Below are 14,533 nucleotides of genomic sequence, written 5' to 3' on the forward strand. Positions count from 1 at the left end.
CCTCCTATGTACCGGGTGGGAAGTCCTCCAGCTGCGTCTCCTTGGCAACTGGGCTGTGGACGTGTGACCCAGGCTTGGCCAATCAGATGTACCCGTTGAGTGGCTTGGCCTCTGGAGAGGACAGGGCAGTGTGAGGATTCTCTGGGGACAGCGTGGCAGGGTCCAGCGGCTGTGGCGGCCGTGTGCAGTGGCAGGGGGAGGGCTTCCTGTGGCAGCATGGGGGAGGGACACTTGCCCGTCCTACTCACGGCTCTCCCGGGCCGCCTTCATGCCCGCCTCTCGGGGAGGCCTTCCACTGGGTGCTTTTGTGGACAGCGTAGCAGGCTCGGCATCTGTCACTCACAGCAGGTGGCCCCACGTTCCCGGATGTGGGCATCGGGGCCCAGCGCACAGGCGGTGCTGCGTGCTACGGGCCTACGACTCGCACCCACCACCCTCTGCCAGCCCTTGACCTTTCGGTGCCTCAGTTTCCTTATCTTAAGGCGCCTACAATGAAGCGTCGTCACAGACAGCGAGTGAGCGGAAGAGCCGAAACGGTCAGGAAGCGCTGGCGATTGTTTGTAGCCGCCTCGCTTCTAGGGCCTTGTTTACCTTGTGCCTCGTTTTCCACGCAAGCTTCCAAATCATTTTATTTCTCGGGGAATACGAACGTCTTGGTAAGCTGCCTTAACGCCCTTCTAGAATGAGATGGGACGCTCCAGCAGAGCACGTGCTCAGACGTCTTGGGCCACCTGAGAAGAACGACCCCCTAGAACTGCCAAGTCCGCGAATTCAAAGCATCCAATTTCCTAAGTATTTCCTATTGGTCCTTAAAGACTCTAATAGAGTCTAATAGAGTCTTTAAGGACCAATAGGAAATACTTAGGAAATTGGAAGACTTTAAGCCATAAATATTTACCGAGCGGCTCATAGTGCCCGGGCGGAGGTCAAGGGCTGAGGAATTGGGACTTTGAAAAAGTCTTCGCCGCTTTGGAAATCGTGTTCTTTTGCGGGAGAAAGAGAATAAGCCAGTAGCGTCACACTGGAGCGTTGAGGGGAGTGCGGAAAAAAATAAAGTGGGGTGATGGGAGGGGGATGACGAGACGCCATCGACACGGGTCAGGGAAGGGGTGTTTGCGCAGAGGTCTGAGTAAGGGGGCGGGTCCTGCAGGCATCTGGGGAGGGACGTTCGGGCCCAGGGAACAGCCGTGCAAAGGCCGTGGGGCCCGCTGGCCGTTGCTTTTACAACCCTTCGGAATGCGGGTGCAGAGGAAGGACGCAGAATCCTCTGGGATTTATGAGTGCAGCCAGGCGTAATCACAGGTAAATATTGATTTAGCGTATTTACCCAGAAATGTCTTATCACCCGACAGTGTGAAAGTGACACACACACACACACACACACACACACACGCACACACACATCCAACTGGTCACGAATTGTTTTACAGCGCCAGGAAGGTGACACATACGATGTTAATTTCAGCGTTTAACGGTTTCCAGAGGGAGGAAAAAACACAGATGTGTATGTGAAACCTACCCAGGAAATGAGGTAGCTCGACTGCTCGGGAGCAGCTTCGCGATGGACTCGGAGCCGGCCGCCTGAGCATTTGGCAGAGCGCTCATGTTTTGCCAGGACAGAAAGATAAGTCTCCAAATGACCATGTCCCCAACCTAACAAAAAAAGTCTAGGCGCGCATGGCTCAACCTGAACATCTTGCCACTGCGATGACGCTGGCATTTCCAATCACAGCCCCGTGGTCAAACACCAGGAGTGGAGTGGTTTATCCAAAGCACAGTCCCATTTTACACATGGGGAGACACGTGAGGGCTCGGAGGGAAGAGGGGAACTCAGGTCCCCGGCCAGTCGATGGCCCGCCAGCACCAGCATTAGAAATTGTCCTGAACCTCTGCCGCAGACTGTCAGTTGCCCACCCATGTTTATTCTTTGCCTTTTTCTCAGTAAAAGAGCCCCTGGCTTCCAGTTCGTCCATGGCTACCGGAAGGAAGTCTGCATGCCCCGGCTGTCTTTGCAGGTCCGTGTGGCCGTGGGACTGAGTTCGGACCAGTGGCAATGAGTGAGAGAGTGTGGGCAACTTCTAAAGAGGGAGAGTGCCCTTTGCCTTTTCTTTTTTTCTGCACTGGAATGCAGATGTGATGGCCTGAGCTCAAGCAGCCACGTTGGGCCGTGAGGTAGACGCCTTTGCTGAGCATGGCAGAGCAGCCTGAGAGAAGGAACCTTGGGTTTCTGATAACTTCACGAAGTACCCTGCCAGCCCTGGCGTCCCGGAACGCCCACCTCCGGACTTCTCTTACAGGACAGGAGAATGGCTTCCACCTTTTTAAAGACGGCTTTTTTTGTCCCTTGCTGCTGACCCAACACAGGCGTCTCCTCTCCCTCCCATGCGGCTGTTTGTGCAAGATGAAGAAACAGCCCTAGAGAGGGGGCGTGACCTGTCCGAGGTCACCGAGCTCCTCTTACGTAAACATTTCACTCCGGACCTGCGTGAAATGATCGCTAAAGCAAACAGCCCCTGCCTCCAGCGTGTGGGCCAAGACCCAGGTCTGGCCAGCACTTCCCAGCAGGATGGTCACTCGAGGACTAATCGATGAGGCTGTTGACACTTGGAAGGCCTTGGGCACCGTGGCTGTCAGCCTGGCTGTGCCCCGCCCTCCCCGGGGGCCTGGGTCCCCAATCCCCGTGGCTCAGAGGAAACACTTCCCTCTAGGGTCAGCTTTGGGGACAGTTGGGCGCACTGATCCACGAGCTCAGGTCAGGCTCCCGGTGTGTAGCGTCAGCCACCCGGGGTTCCCTTCGCCTCCCTCCTTCCCTCCCTCTTCCTCCTTGTCTGCATACCCCACCTCTGATGGATGAGAAATGACAGAATTCATCCTGCCACATTCCTGTGGGTCTCACAGAGCCCGCAAGCTGCCTCGTCCCCTAACCCGGAGAGCCCACAGGGACACTTCACAGCTTGTCCTCTGGGCGAGGAGAGAGGCACAGGCTCTGAGCACTTAGGGTCTCCCTCTGAAGGGAGCGAGGCCCTTCCCAGCTCCTCATCAGACAATGAGGAAGCAGGCAGAACACTGCCATATGTCGTCCCCCGTCCCCCCAGGAGCCCCTGCGGGGAGGGCAGACCTATCTCATGGAAGGGGGAGCTGGGAGCTGAGAGGTTGTTTTGCCCCAGGTCACACCGGCTGGGCAGCCCCAGCTCTGGGACCTAGCCGTGCCTCAGACAGGGGCCCAGGGTCTCCCTACTCCCGCCTGCCTGCTCCCAGGAGGAAACCCTGGGTCTTGGGTGGCAGCCAGAGAAAGAGGTCAGCTTCTCACTGCCTGCCACGCACCCTGTTCCTGCCAGGGACCCTCCCCACGGTCCCTCCACCCCTTGCTGTCCCACGGCTGTCCCGTATCCTGCCGCCAAGCCCTTTTCCATTCAGCCAGCAGTCACCAGAAGAGGCTGGTGCCAACCTCATTTATACTAGGATGTGATTGACTGATACGTGTCTGTTTCCCTTGGAGATGCTGGTGTTACAATCAGGGGCTCTGAGCACCTAGGGCTTTGTGACTACAGGATGAAGACTGAAGGACGACGCTTCCAGCAGCCTAACTAGGGGTCTTTTCAGAGTCCAGGTACAGCCATGTGCTGCCTGCAGGGAGACAGACACCCAAAGCCAGGTTGGAAGGCCGCGGGCTGTGCAGTTAGCATAGGAGCATCATCACCTTGCAGTGCCTGGACAGAAACCCCGCCCTGGGAAGTGCTCCTGGGAGAGGTGGAGGGTGGCGCCTGAACCTGGGGAACTATGGGCTCGTCCCCGCCAGGTGCTGGGGACACAGACTTCCGCAGCCCAGCCCTTCCCTGTAAGGACCCCAGCGGCAGCCTCCCCGGCCCGCTTTCCCTCACCCTCTCCATCCAAGGGCTCAGGCGTTTGCTCTCAGATTTGGCGTTTCCCAGAATTCCTAGCCCCGTCCCTCTCCTCCTCTGCAGCGGGTTGGCCCCGCCCACCCGGGGAGGGAGGGACGCTGCCTAGGTGATGGCGATGACATCGATGCCACCATGCCTCCTTGCTGAGGGCCACCAGAGAGGAAGCAGATCCTCAGACAATCTCACGGTAGGGATCTCAAAAGTCTGGCAGAGCCGAGGACCCCTGGTAAACATCTGATTGCTCAATTTGCATTCCTCTGCTCTCTGCCTGGACTCTCAGGCAATTTGAGAACAAACCAAAAATAAAAATTAGTCCTTTTCCAGCTAATTCGTTCATTTTGCAAATCCTCCCTCTGTCCCCTTCTGCCCTTGGAACTTGTCTCCCCAAGGAGGACAGAGGGTTCCAGAGGTCATTCCTGGGGGGTGTTCCAGCTTTGGCTGAGGAAGTCTCTGGGAAGGCAGCTACCCTCTGAACTCACTCTGACCCCTGACCTCTGAGGGGGAAGCACAGAGTCGGGGCTGCTGAGAACCACCTTCTGCCCACTCCATCCTACAGGAGAGGAAGCCCCAGCTCAGAGTTCCCTCTGGGGGTGGCGCGGGACGTGAGTCAGCTTCCCCATACATTCATTCACTCACTCATAGATGGGGTGATGTCATTCATTCACGCATTCATTCACTGGTCAAAGGCCTGAGGGTGGGGCTGGTCAGCTGGATCCCAGTCTTGGACTTGGTGGTTGCATTCCCGGGAGACAGGAGGAGGATTCTGTCATCAGAAACGCCCTCCGCCCTTCCCCAGAGCATTCCCAGCTGGTCCTCGATGCCAGGGACGCCCTCAGTGCCCCCTCTTCCCGAGCAAGGTCCCCTCGCTGGGGGCCGCAGGCAGGACGCGGATGCCTAGGAGAGGGAGTGAGCTGTTCTCTCTCTGAGCGTCACGGCCTTTGTCCACCCATCGGGGTGGAGGCGAGAGGCCCCTCCGGCCTCGTCAGGCGGCCCACGACCTCTCGCTGCGTGAGGCTCGGGGGGTGACTTCATCTCTCTGGGCCTCAGCTTTACCACAATGTGAAATGGGGTCGAACAGGTGCCAGGCCCTGCGCCTAGAACCCTTACCACGCTCTGACTCAAGCGTCTCCCCACCCCGAGTCCTGTGGGGTAACACCGTCACCGGCCCCACTTCACCCATGGGTCACGCAGGGCGCAGAGAGGCGGGCAACGTGGGCCAGGCGGCCCAGCGGAGAGACGAGAGGGCCTCGGCATGGTGGCCAGACTCGCAGGGCCCGTGAGGCCCGGATGCGTCACGGCCTGAAGGCCCAGCCGGATGCCTGGGGCCCGGCGCGAGGTGGGTACATGCCTTTAGGGGACACTGGGCGATGTCTGGTGACACTTTCGGGTTGTCACAGTGGCTGGTAGGGCACTGTTGGCCTCTCATGGGTGGACACCAGGAGAGCTGCTGATTCGCGACAGTGCACAGGACAGCCCCCCGCCCCCTACCGGCAAGACCGATCCAGCCCCACACGGCAGCGGCGCTGAGGCTGAGAAGCCCGGGGGTCGCCATCTAGAAGGATCTTGCCATCCAGAAGGCGCCTTAATGTGCCCACTGATGGGCCTGCCCACCCTGGGGCGCTTTCCCCAGCCGGCGGGTCTGGGCGCCACCGGAAGCCGCGCTCCCTGGTCCTCCCGCACCATTCCAGCGTCCGGCCTGCGCTGGCAGCGAGCGATGGTGCGCTGGCCCCCCGGCCCTGTGGACCCCACCCGCTCCTTACTCGCCGGCAGAGAGTCCCACGCCGCCATCTCCATCGGAGCACCTCCCCCGCACTGGCCCGCAGCGGGCGCCGGTTTCCCACGGCAGGTCGCACCCCAGGGCGCACGGCACCTCCACGCCGGGCCCTCAGGCTCAGGCAAGGTGGCAGAGGCCGCTCTTGAGGGCCAGCGGGATCACAGCCCGCTGCTGGGTGGCAGTTAATCATTAACACGCAGCGTAAACACTTCCCCAGGACCCCTCATGGCCTCTGCCAGCCTCGGCCTGGTCCCCAGCGACCCACCCAGTCAGGGCCCTCCGGACCTGCCGACGGGGAGGGGCAGCACCCAGTACCCCCTCCCTCCACCTACGTAGCTTCCTTCCGGTCTGAAAAGTCGGGATTGCCCAGGGAGAGTTGTCCCACTTCACAGAGGGCACTGACCCCCCGACCAGCAATGGTCCCTTCGGGTCACCCTGCTGCCCTTTCTGTTCCCACGCTATGCCAGGCACTCGACGTACGTTATCTCTTTGAACATGCTCGCCGACCTTGCAAACGAGGGTTTGTGCGTCTCCCTGACCCAGGCCGGTCACAGTCCAGTGATGGGTCTGGTTAAGAGCAAGGTAGAGAAGAAGTGTGACTCATTTCTTCTCTCGGGGTCTGTTTCTTCGACTGACGAACACACTCGTGGTGGTGTTTGCAGGGCTGAGGCGAGGGTTACGTGCAGGAAAATGCTGAGTGCGGGTCTCTGAGGGTTACGTGCAGGAAAATGCTGAGCGCGGGGCTCTGAGCACACGGTCGGTGCTCAGTGAACAAACGCCGGCGGCTTCTCGTGTCACTGGGCTGTGTCCCGAGGCCAAAGATCCTTGCCTGCTCTGCTCAGCGGTGTGTGGGCACGCGGTGCGGGTTGCATGGATGGCTACGTTAGGCGACTCGGCCAAGGCCACAGGGTGGGACAGAGTCTCAACTCAGGCCTGTCTGACTCTCAGCGACGTGCCTTAGAACAAAGCCCACTAGGGCCAGAGATGGTCTCTGTCATCCGGGAGAGTGACTCATGCCTCCGTTAGGCGGGCAGGTCGGAAGGCAGCAAGCAGCGCTGGGTGTGGCGCCTGCGTCCTGGGCCAGCGGGGCTGCCTGACGATCGTTCCTCTACGGGCGCAGATGGCGGCAGAGCCTGGGCCGTGGTGACACTGTGGCTGTTTAACTCACTTGTGGCACTCTGCCGATTGAAGGAGGGGCGTGAGGTGTGGACGAATGTGGTGGCTCGGGGAGGGAAGGTGGGGAGGCCTCCCCTGGGGGGCACGGGGAGCTCTGAGAGGCAGGGGACTCTTGCGGGGGGCAGCGGGGCAGGAGAGCGGAGGGCCAATTGCCCTAGGCGTCCCCGGAAGTCAGCTCTGGGCCCCAGCTTTTCCTTCCAAAGCTGGTCCTGGCTCCCCGTCCACGGCACGCCCCTCTGCACGGCCTCAAGGGAGGGTCGAGGAAGGCAAACCGATGGCCGCCATTGGAGAGAGGCAGTGATACGTTTGATTCATTCGTTCACTCCTTTAGTCTTTTACTCATTCGCTCATTCATTCGCTCATTCACTTATTCATTCTTCCCTCCGGAAAGTGCTTCCCAAGCACCCGCTGGAAAGGGGTAGAGAGCAGAGCTGGAAGTAGCTGCGTTTCGGGCTCCAAGCAGTGCCTGGGGAGGGGCCGGGGTCTCACGGGGAGGAGGGCGGGCGAGAATTCCGTTTTGACGGTGAGACCGACGCTCTCCCGCTGACCCCCCTCGTGAGATCGGTGCCCTCGGTGACCTGGGCCCTAAGCGTGGTCCCCCCGGGCAGCGCCGGGTCAGGCAGAAGCTGGCAGACCCGGAGTTGGAATTTTCTTCGCTGTAGGCTAGGCCAGGCCACAGGGAGGTGCAGATGCCAGCAAGCTGAAGCTTTGTTTAGCATTTAAAGCCGCCTAATGGGTCCTCAGCATTTACACTTGTCTCATCACGGACACCGATTACCAAAACGCGTCCCTGCCAACTGTGCCTCTCATTTCGTAAATGCCGTTGGGACGGGAAGGTCCCCCACGGCCCTTGGCAGCGGTAGAAAGAGTCTTATTTGCAAAAGGGAGTTTGCGGTAAATTCTCAGGGTGGGAGGAGGCACCTCACGCACACGCACGGCGCTCCACGGTTTGCCCTGAAGAGGCGCGTCTGGATTCGCTCAGGCCCTGGAGTCAAGCTTTTAGGGGCGCTCCTGACCTTTAAATCACACATGTGGACATTGGAAGCTAGGTTCTGCTCGGGCCCGGCTGCCTGGGGGCGAGGCCGGGCCACCCCTCGGGTTTGTATTTAGAGGGTGACAGATGGTTGTTTCTGTAAGGACAGTCGAAGTCGGGCAGACTTTCTGGTGCTGGGGGTGGAGACGCAGCAAGCTGCACTTTCCCTGTGCCCGGGGAGCGGGCTTCGGCTTCGGCTTCGGGCGCTGTAAACAGTGAATTGTAATATTGCCTTATTTGGTCACAGAGCCAAGTTATCACTTGCAGAGGCTTCTTTGCCTTCAATCGTGAGAGAAAAGACCAGGCAGTGGGAGCATAGGGGCTGCCGTGGCTGATCCCCCCGTTCAGACGGAGCCCCCTGGTGTCTGGCACTGACGAGGGCTTGTGCTGGAGTGCGGCCTGAGCCAGGGGGTGTTGTCCCCGAACCCGGGGCCCCCAGCAGGCTTTGCCGTAGACTAGGTGTGCAGTGCGGGGACCGGGTGTCAGAAAAACTTCCTATTTCTTTGTGGTTTGTGTGAAAGTCACACAGACTTAAACAACAAAACCCGATGCCTGGAAGCAAAGTGGACTGAGGGATGACGAAGGCCCCGATTTCCAGGGTATCAGGAAATGCACCAGACCTGGGCAGGAAAGCAACAGCCGGGTGTCCTCCGCATTGGGGTCACTGGAGTGCCAGACTCGGGACTCGGCTCCTGCCATGCTTCCTGAAAAATGAAGTGAGGTGACTCCCGGGCTGATGGCAGGGTTGGTGGGGCGGGTGGCTGGGGTCCTGGGGCTTGAACCCACGTCTGGTGACTGACAGCCATGTAGAGCAAGTGACAGCCACGCAGAGGAAGGTCCTTCCCTCCAGCAGCTGCCTGGAGCCTGCCAGAGACGCCACCTTGGTCAGGGACGCGTCCCTTCAGGGAGAGGCTGGCCTCCACGGGAAAGGCCGCCATGCTCAGTCTCCGGTCTCCGGGTGAGGGCGTCCCCTCTGGGGGGTGACCTGGGGTGACTGGGCAGTGTGAATCACAGGGAAATGGAGAGGAAACACTAAGGGGCCGTGACTCACCGGGGGGCCCTGATGGGAGGAAGTCCCGGTGCACAGGGCGGGGGGCGGGGGCGTTGAGGGGGGCGGCATCAGGGGCGCCCGGGCAGGGCCACGCAGCCCACAGGGAGGACTGTGGCCTCTTCCAGGTGAGAAGGCAGCTCTCAGGGTCTGACCAGTTGATGGGGTCTTGAGCAGCCCCCCAAGTGTCACCCCAGCTGTTCTAGTGCCCGAGCCTCGACCCCTTCTCCAGGCTCTCCCTCTGCCGGACGCTTCCAGGGGAGCAGACGAAGCTGCCTGGGGTGCCCATTTCTTGCCCTGGTACCTGCTGTCTTGAACAGGCAACCCTGGGCTCATCGGGGAGCAGCCCTGCGGGGCAAGGGGCCTGCCGGGGTCGCCCGCAGCTCAAGGGGCCGTCCGTTGGGCAAGCTTTACTTTCCCGAACACCGGTGTTCTCGCCCGTGACTGGAGGCATGGGACTGATGGCCCTGACTCCTCGGGACGTGGTCGCGACCAGATTACCGAGAAGCCTCAGGACGCGGCTCGTGCGGGGCCGGCCTGGGCGAGCGGCCTGGGGGGCAGAGCGGCTGGAGGCGGCCCCGCACGAGTGACCTTAGCTCGGACACCTAGGACCTCGGCCTAGCCGTCGGGATAATCAGGGAGCAAACCCCGACAGGGCCCACGATGGTGGGTGGCAGTCTCCCGGGGGCTTCCCAGCGGGCCTGACCCTCCCGCAGGCCTCATTTTCTCGCCAGCTGCTTCAGCCCATCTGCACCGATCTGGCCGGTGGGAAAGCTGACACCTGAAGAAATTAAGCAACGTGGCTGACGTCCCTAGGGCCTGCATGAGGGTCTCTGGGCTTGTCTCTCGATGCAGAGACCTGGTGGGGCTTCTAAGCCGGGGAGGCCCGAGACCACCCCCCTGGCCAGGCCGGGCTCCTCTGGGTGGCCAGAGGATGCTGGGTTTCTAGAAACACCTCCTTGGAAAGCTTTAAACGTTCCCATCATTTAGCAAGTCGCTGGGGTGGGGGTGGGGCGCAGGCACAATGTGAACATCTGATCTGAGAGCTGTTCCTCCTCCAAAAACCCTTCCCATCACCAAGAAGAGTGGGTTTCGTGCCGACGCTTAACCTCGAACCCCACATATCACTTTCCGACACGTCCTGCTGTTGTTTTGAATTGTCGGCCAGAGCGGCCGGCGCAGCAGGGGTGGGCGGGCGTCCCGTTCGGCGCTTTTGTTGGGGCCTGGACATACGACAGCAGCTGTCTTACGAAGACAGACCCGAGCAGAGAGAAGGAGGGCGTTTTCCCCACTTCTAAGACGTGTTCCGAGTTCCGCCTCTGGGCCCGGTTCCTGGGGAAACGCATAGGAGGCCTTATTTGGGAGTATCGAGTTCTTTGGATTTTATGGGTGTGAAAGCACTCGCTCTCAGCGCCGTGTCTGCGCTGCGGTTTCTGCGGCAGGTGGCGGCAGTCTTGGGGGAGGCTGCCTGTGACAGGGAGAAGCTGGCAGCCCCGGTCACCTTTGGGGCTGCTGTGTGGCAGGGGCAAAGCTCCTCGACCTCTTTGAGCCGTCTCCTCTCCTGCACGGTGGCAGTGATGAGGATCCCACTTACAGGATGAGATGAGATGCCGTGTGTGTGTGTGTGTGTGTGTGTGTGTGTGTGTGTGTGTGGCAGGGGCAAAGCTCCTCGACCTCTCTGAGCCGTCTCCTCTCCTGCACGGTGGCAGTGGTGAGGATCCCAGTTACAGGATGAGATGAGATGCCGTGTATGTGTGTGTGTGTGTGTGTGTGTGTGAGAGAGAGAGACAGAGAGAGAGAGAGAGGGACGGCACTCGCCGTGGCCCCGGAGCAGATCCAGGGGTCCAGAGAAGCGCTCGGTTAGCCCTCACAGCAGCTCCGTTGGGTGGACAAGGGAAGCGAGGCTCAGAGAGGCTTCGCCACGCTCCGGGGCACGCAGCCCACGAGCGGCCACGCCAGAGTTTGAGGTTACATCAGTGCCTGCACAGGTTGTCCCCAAAGCGCCTCCCCTTTTTTTCTCCACTGTCTATCGGGGGCCCACAGATACCAGGGACGGGGACCCACGGCTGGGGGCTTCCCTACCACATTATAAGCCAGGCTCTAAAAAATAAAACTCTTTGGGGGATGAAAAATGGTGGTGCAACCTCTGTAGAAAAATCTGGTTCCTCAGTGAGTCAACCGCAGAATGATCACGTGACCCAGCAGCTCCACCCCAGGGCGGACGCCCCAGAGAACCGGAAACAAGCGTTCGATCGAAACACTGACGTTCACGGCAGCAAGGTTCTCAGTGCCCAGAAACAAGCCGAGAGCCTGTCCACAGATGATGCGCAGGCAAAACGTGGCCCGTCCTCACCGTGGATTATTACTGGGCCGTGAGAAGGAACGAGGCCCCGACAATCACTGCAACTCGGACGAGCCTCGAGGACCCTCTACTACGTGAAAGTGGCTGATCACAGAAGACCTCGAATTGCACGATTCCATTATATGAAATGTCTGGAACGGTCAACTCTGTAGGACAGAAAGCAGATGGGTGGCTGCCGGGGGCTGGGGGACGGGGAGGGGCAGTGGGTCAGGGTGTCCTTTCGGGGTGCTGACGACGGTCTGAAACTAGACGGTCGTGATGGTTGTGCCACACTGTAAATGCATCGTATGTCCCTGAACCGTGCGCATCAAAGTGGTTAAAGTGCTGAGTTTTATGTTATGTGAATTTTAAAAGTCCCTTTTAGGTTGGAGGAAGCTGAGCCTCGGTCCCACAGCCAGCAGGGGTCTGGGGGAGGGACGAGCAAGAGTGGCCCGGAAGACACCCTGGGGTGGGGGTGGGGGAGGCTGGGAAGACAAATGTGTGCTCCGGGGACCCAGCAGGAAAGACCCCGACAGACCCCGACAGACCCCGACGGCGTGAGCTGTAAACGCCGCCTCCGTCTCACCCAGGAAATCGGCAGCAAAGGGTTTTCCTCGAAGGTTCGCTGATGCGAGTGGATCTTTGTTGTGAAGGGTGAGACCCGCGGGTCTCGAGGTCACGGCTGGCGCGCGGGGAAGGCAGGTCCGTCTCCAGCAGCTGCTCACGGGGCCTCGTCCACTCCTGCGTCCCCCCGCCTGGCCCAGTGCACGGCAGAGCCATCGCACCTCAGGGACGCTGGGGCGCAGTCGCGGTCGCACCCCTGCCCGCAGCCCCGCACGTTCCCACGGGCGGAACTGGGCTCCTTCCAGAGGGAGACGATTTGTCACCGGTGACAGCCATGCCTGCAGTCCTGGCCTGGCCCTCAGCTGTGACGCCAGCGTCCAGGAACGCCCGGTCCTACAGCCTTCATAATCTTCGCCGGGAGCTCATGCATTACGGTCGAGAAGATAAATAAATGCCATAAGCACTCCGGCCGCCCGCTGATGCGGCATCTAAACACAGGTGCCACCAGCCACTCGCTGACACCGCACAGGGGATTTGACTGCTCTGTGTTAAAAATGGGGTGCGAAGGAGGCCGGGGGGAGGGCCCGGCGGCGCCCGCGTTTGTCCTGGTGGGCGGGCACTGGTCCCTCGCGGCCGGGCGTGTGGATCGTCCGCGGCCTTGTACTCCCTTGAGACCCCCTTCCTAACCTTCCTCTCTCTCTTGCCCTCCTGTCTCCTCTTTCCTGCCCCGTCTCCCTCGATCCTCTCCCTGCACCCTCTCTCTGTCTGTCTCTGTCTGTCTCCCACTCTCCATGACACCGAAGCTCCCCAGGGACCTGGGCTGGCAGTTCCGCTGCCGCCCTCCTATTAGCCGAGGGGGCCGATGAAGAGAGAACAGAAAACTCTCCTGCCGGTCTTCGGGGATTTGAAAAAAAGCAGATTTGAATTAAAATAAGACTTGACTAGGTCTAGAAACCTTGATGTTAGAAATTAAAAAAAAAAAAAAAAAGGAAGATGTCCCTTCCCCCAGCGGGAAGGAACTGTACTCATTAACCAAGGAGAGGATCATTTATGGGGTTTTTGTCCCAGATAGGGATCCAAAGGCACCCGGACCGCCAGTGACCCCGCGGGCTGCGCACGGGCCCGGGGTTCCAGGAGACTGGGGTGGGGGGGAAGAATGCCTGCTCCGGAGCCGCTTCCGGGGGCGGGGTGGTGTGACCCCGAGTCGCGCAGAGCCCGGCGCGCTGGATGCTCTGCCGGCTCCATCTTACAGTCCCTGCTTGGTTTACTTGGAACCTGTGTTTTCCGGTGGAGTCTAACGGAGCATGCGCATGAGCGGAGGCGCTGGGGCCCGCTCCGCGCGCCGGCCTTGCCTTTCCAGGATGCGCATGCGCGTCGAGTTCTCGGCACGAGAGCACCGTGCAGGTTCAGCAACGCCGAGGTGAGTACAGGTGAGTGGGTTCCATCCAGACCGGGCCCGTGGGACCCACGTGCTTCGGTCTCAGAGAGAAGGCACGGGCTGCGGTCCTAGGCGCCCACCCCTCGGCCCCACACACCCCTCCCCTCCCCCGCCCCACTCGGGGACCCGGATTCCAGCACCAGAGTCCAGCTCCACCTGGCAGGGTGTCAGATGGGTGAAGCGTCACGTTCTAACGCCGTTAAGACCGAGAAGCGCCACCCACTTCTCTGGCCGGTGATAGGGCAGCGGTATAGAGACGGGGTCGACCAGCGGGCTCTGGAGGGGCAGGGTGACAGGACCCTCTGCGGCTTGGCGACAGGACCCTCTGCGGCTTGGCCACCCCTTCCCGTCCTGCACCTGGAGCGGTGGTGCTGGGTAGGAGGTGGGCACGCGTGTCCAGGGGTCAGGATCCTCCTGGGGGCGGGGGTGGAAGCTCTGGCCCCTGGGGACACTCTCAGCCGGACAGGAACGGCTGCGACTGAGGGCATGGGTGGAGGAGGCCCGAGGAGGACCCGCGGTTCTCAAGGGGGCCCCCACCCGCGGGCTCCCAAGCCCAGTCTAAGGTTGAAGGAGCTGGCCCTGCCAAGCTGGGGCTCCTGCTGGGGAATAGTGACAGCTCTTTGGGAACCAAGCCTGGGACACCTCAGGACCTGGGCAGGCCGCCCCCGGCGGAGCCGGGGTGCGCGGGCCCCATGTTCCGTAGCGACACTGTGTGGCGGCGGTGGAAGCCATCGGTCCAGCGTGGGCTCTGAGCGCGGACGGAGCTGTCTCTGTTTGGAGGAGGGCTGACTCCTTAGGGCTGTGGCCGCCCCTGAGGTCTGGGACAGTCCACATGGGTAGAGGGGCCTTCGGAGGAAGAAGCTGGGTTTCCAGTGACGCAGCACACAGTGGACTGGAAGACGGCGTCTGGGCGCGATCTCCTCGGCCCGGCCATACCCTCGTGGGCGACACTGGACCCGGGCGTGCGGGGCTGGCCTGGGCACTTCTCCAGCAATTTAGCCCAGAAATGGGCGTGCATTTTCCTGCTGGAGCTAACAGCCCTCGCGGTGACCTGTGGCACTGGGCCAGCCCCCTCCGGGGCTCAACGTGTCTGGCAAAGCCCCCCACCTGCCTCACTGGCAAGCCCACCTCTCAGCCTCTGTCCGGTGCCCCTGTGGACCACTGTGGGCGCTCCCCGCTCAAACCTCCCCACCCCACTCTGCAGCACCCAGAGCCCACTCATCCCTGAGGCAAGGGCTTGCCTCGCCTTGCACCGGG

The sequence above is a fragment of the Pteropus alecto genome, unplaced genomic scaffold (genome assembly GCF_000325575.1).
Source record: "Pteropus alecto unplaced genomic scaffold, ASM32557v1 scaffold43, whole genome shotgun sequence".
Lineage (NCBI taxonomy): Eukaryota > Metazoa > Chordata > Mammalia > Chiroptera > Pteropodidae > Pteropus > Pteropus alecto.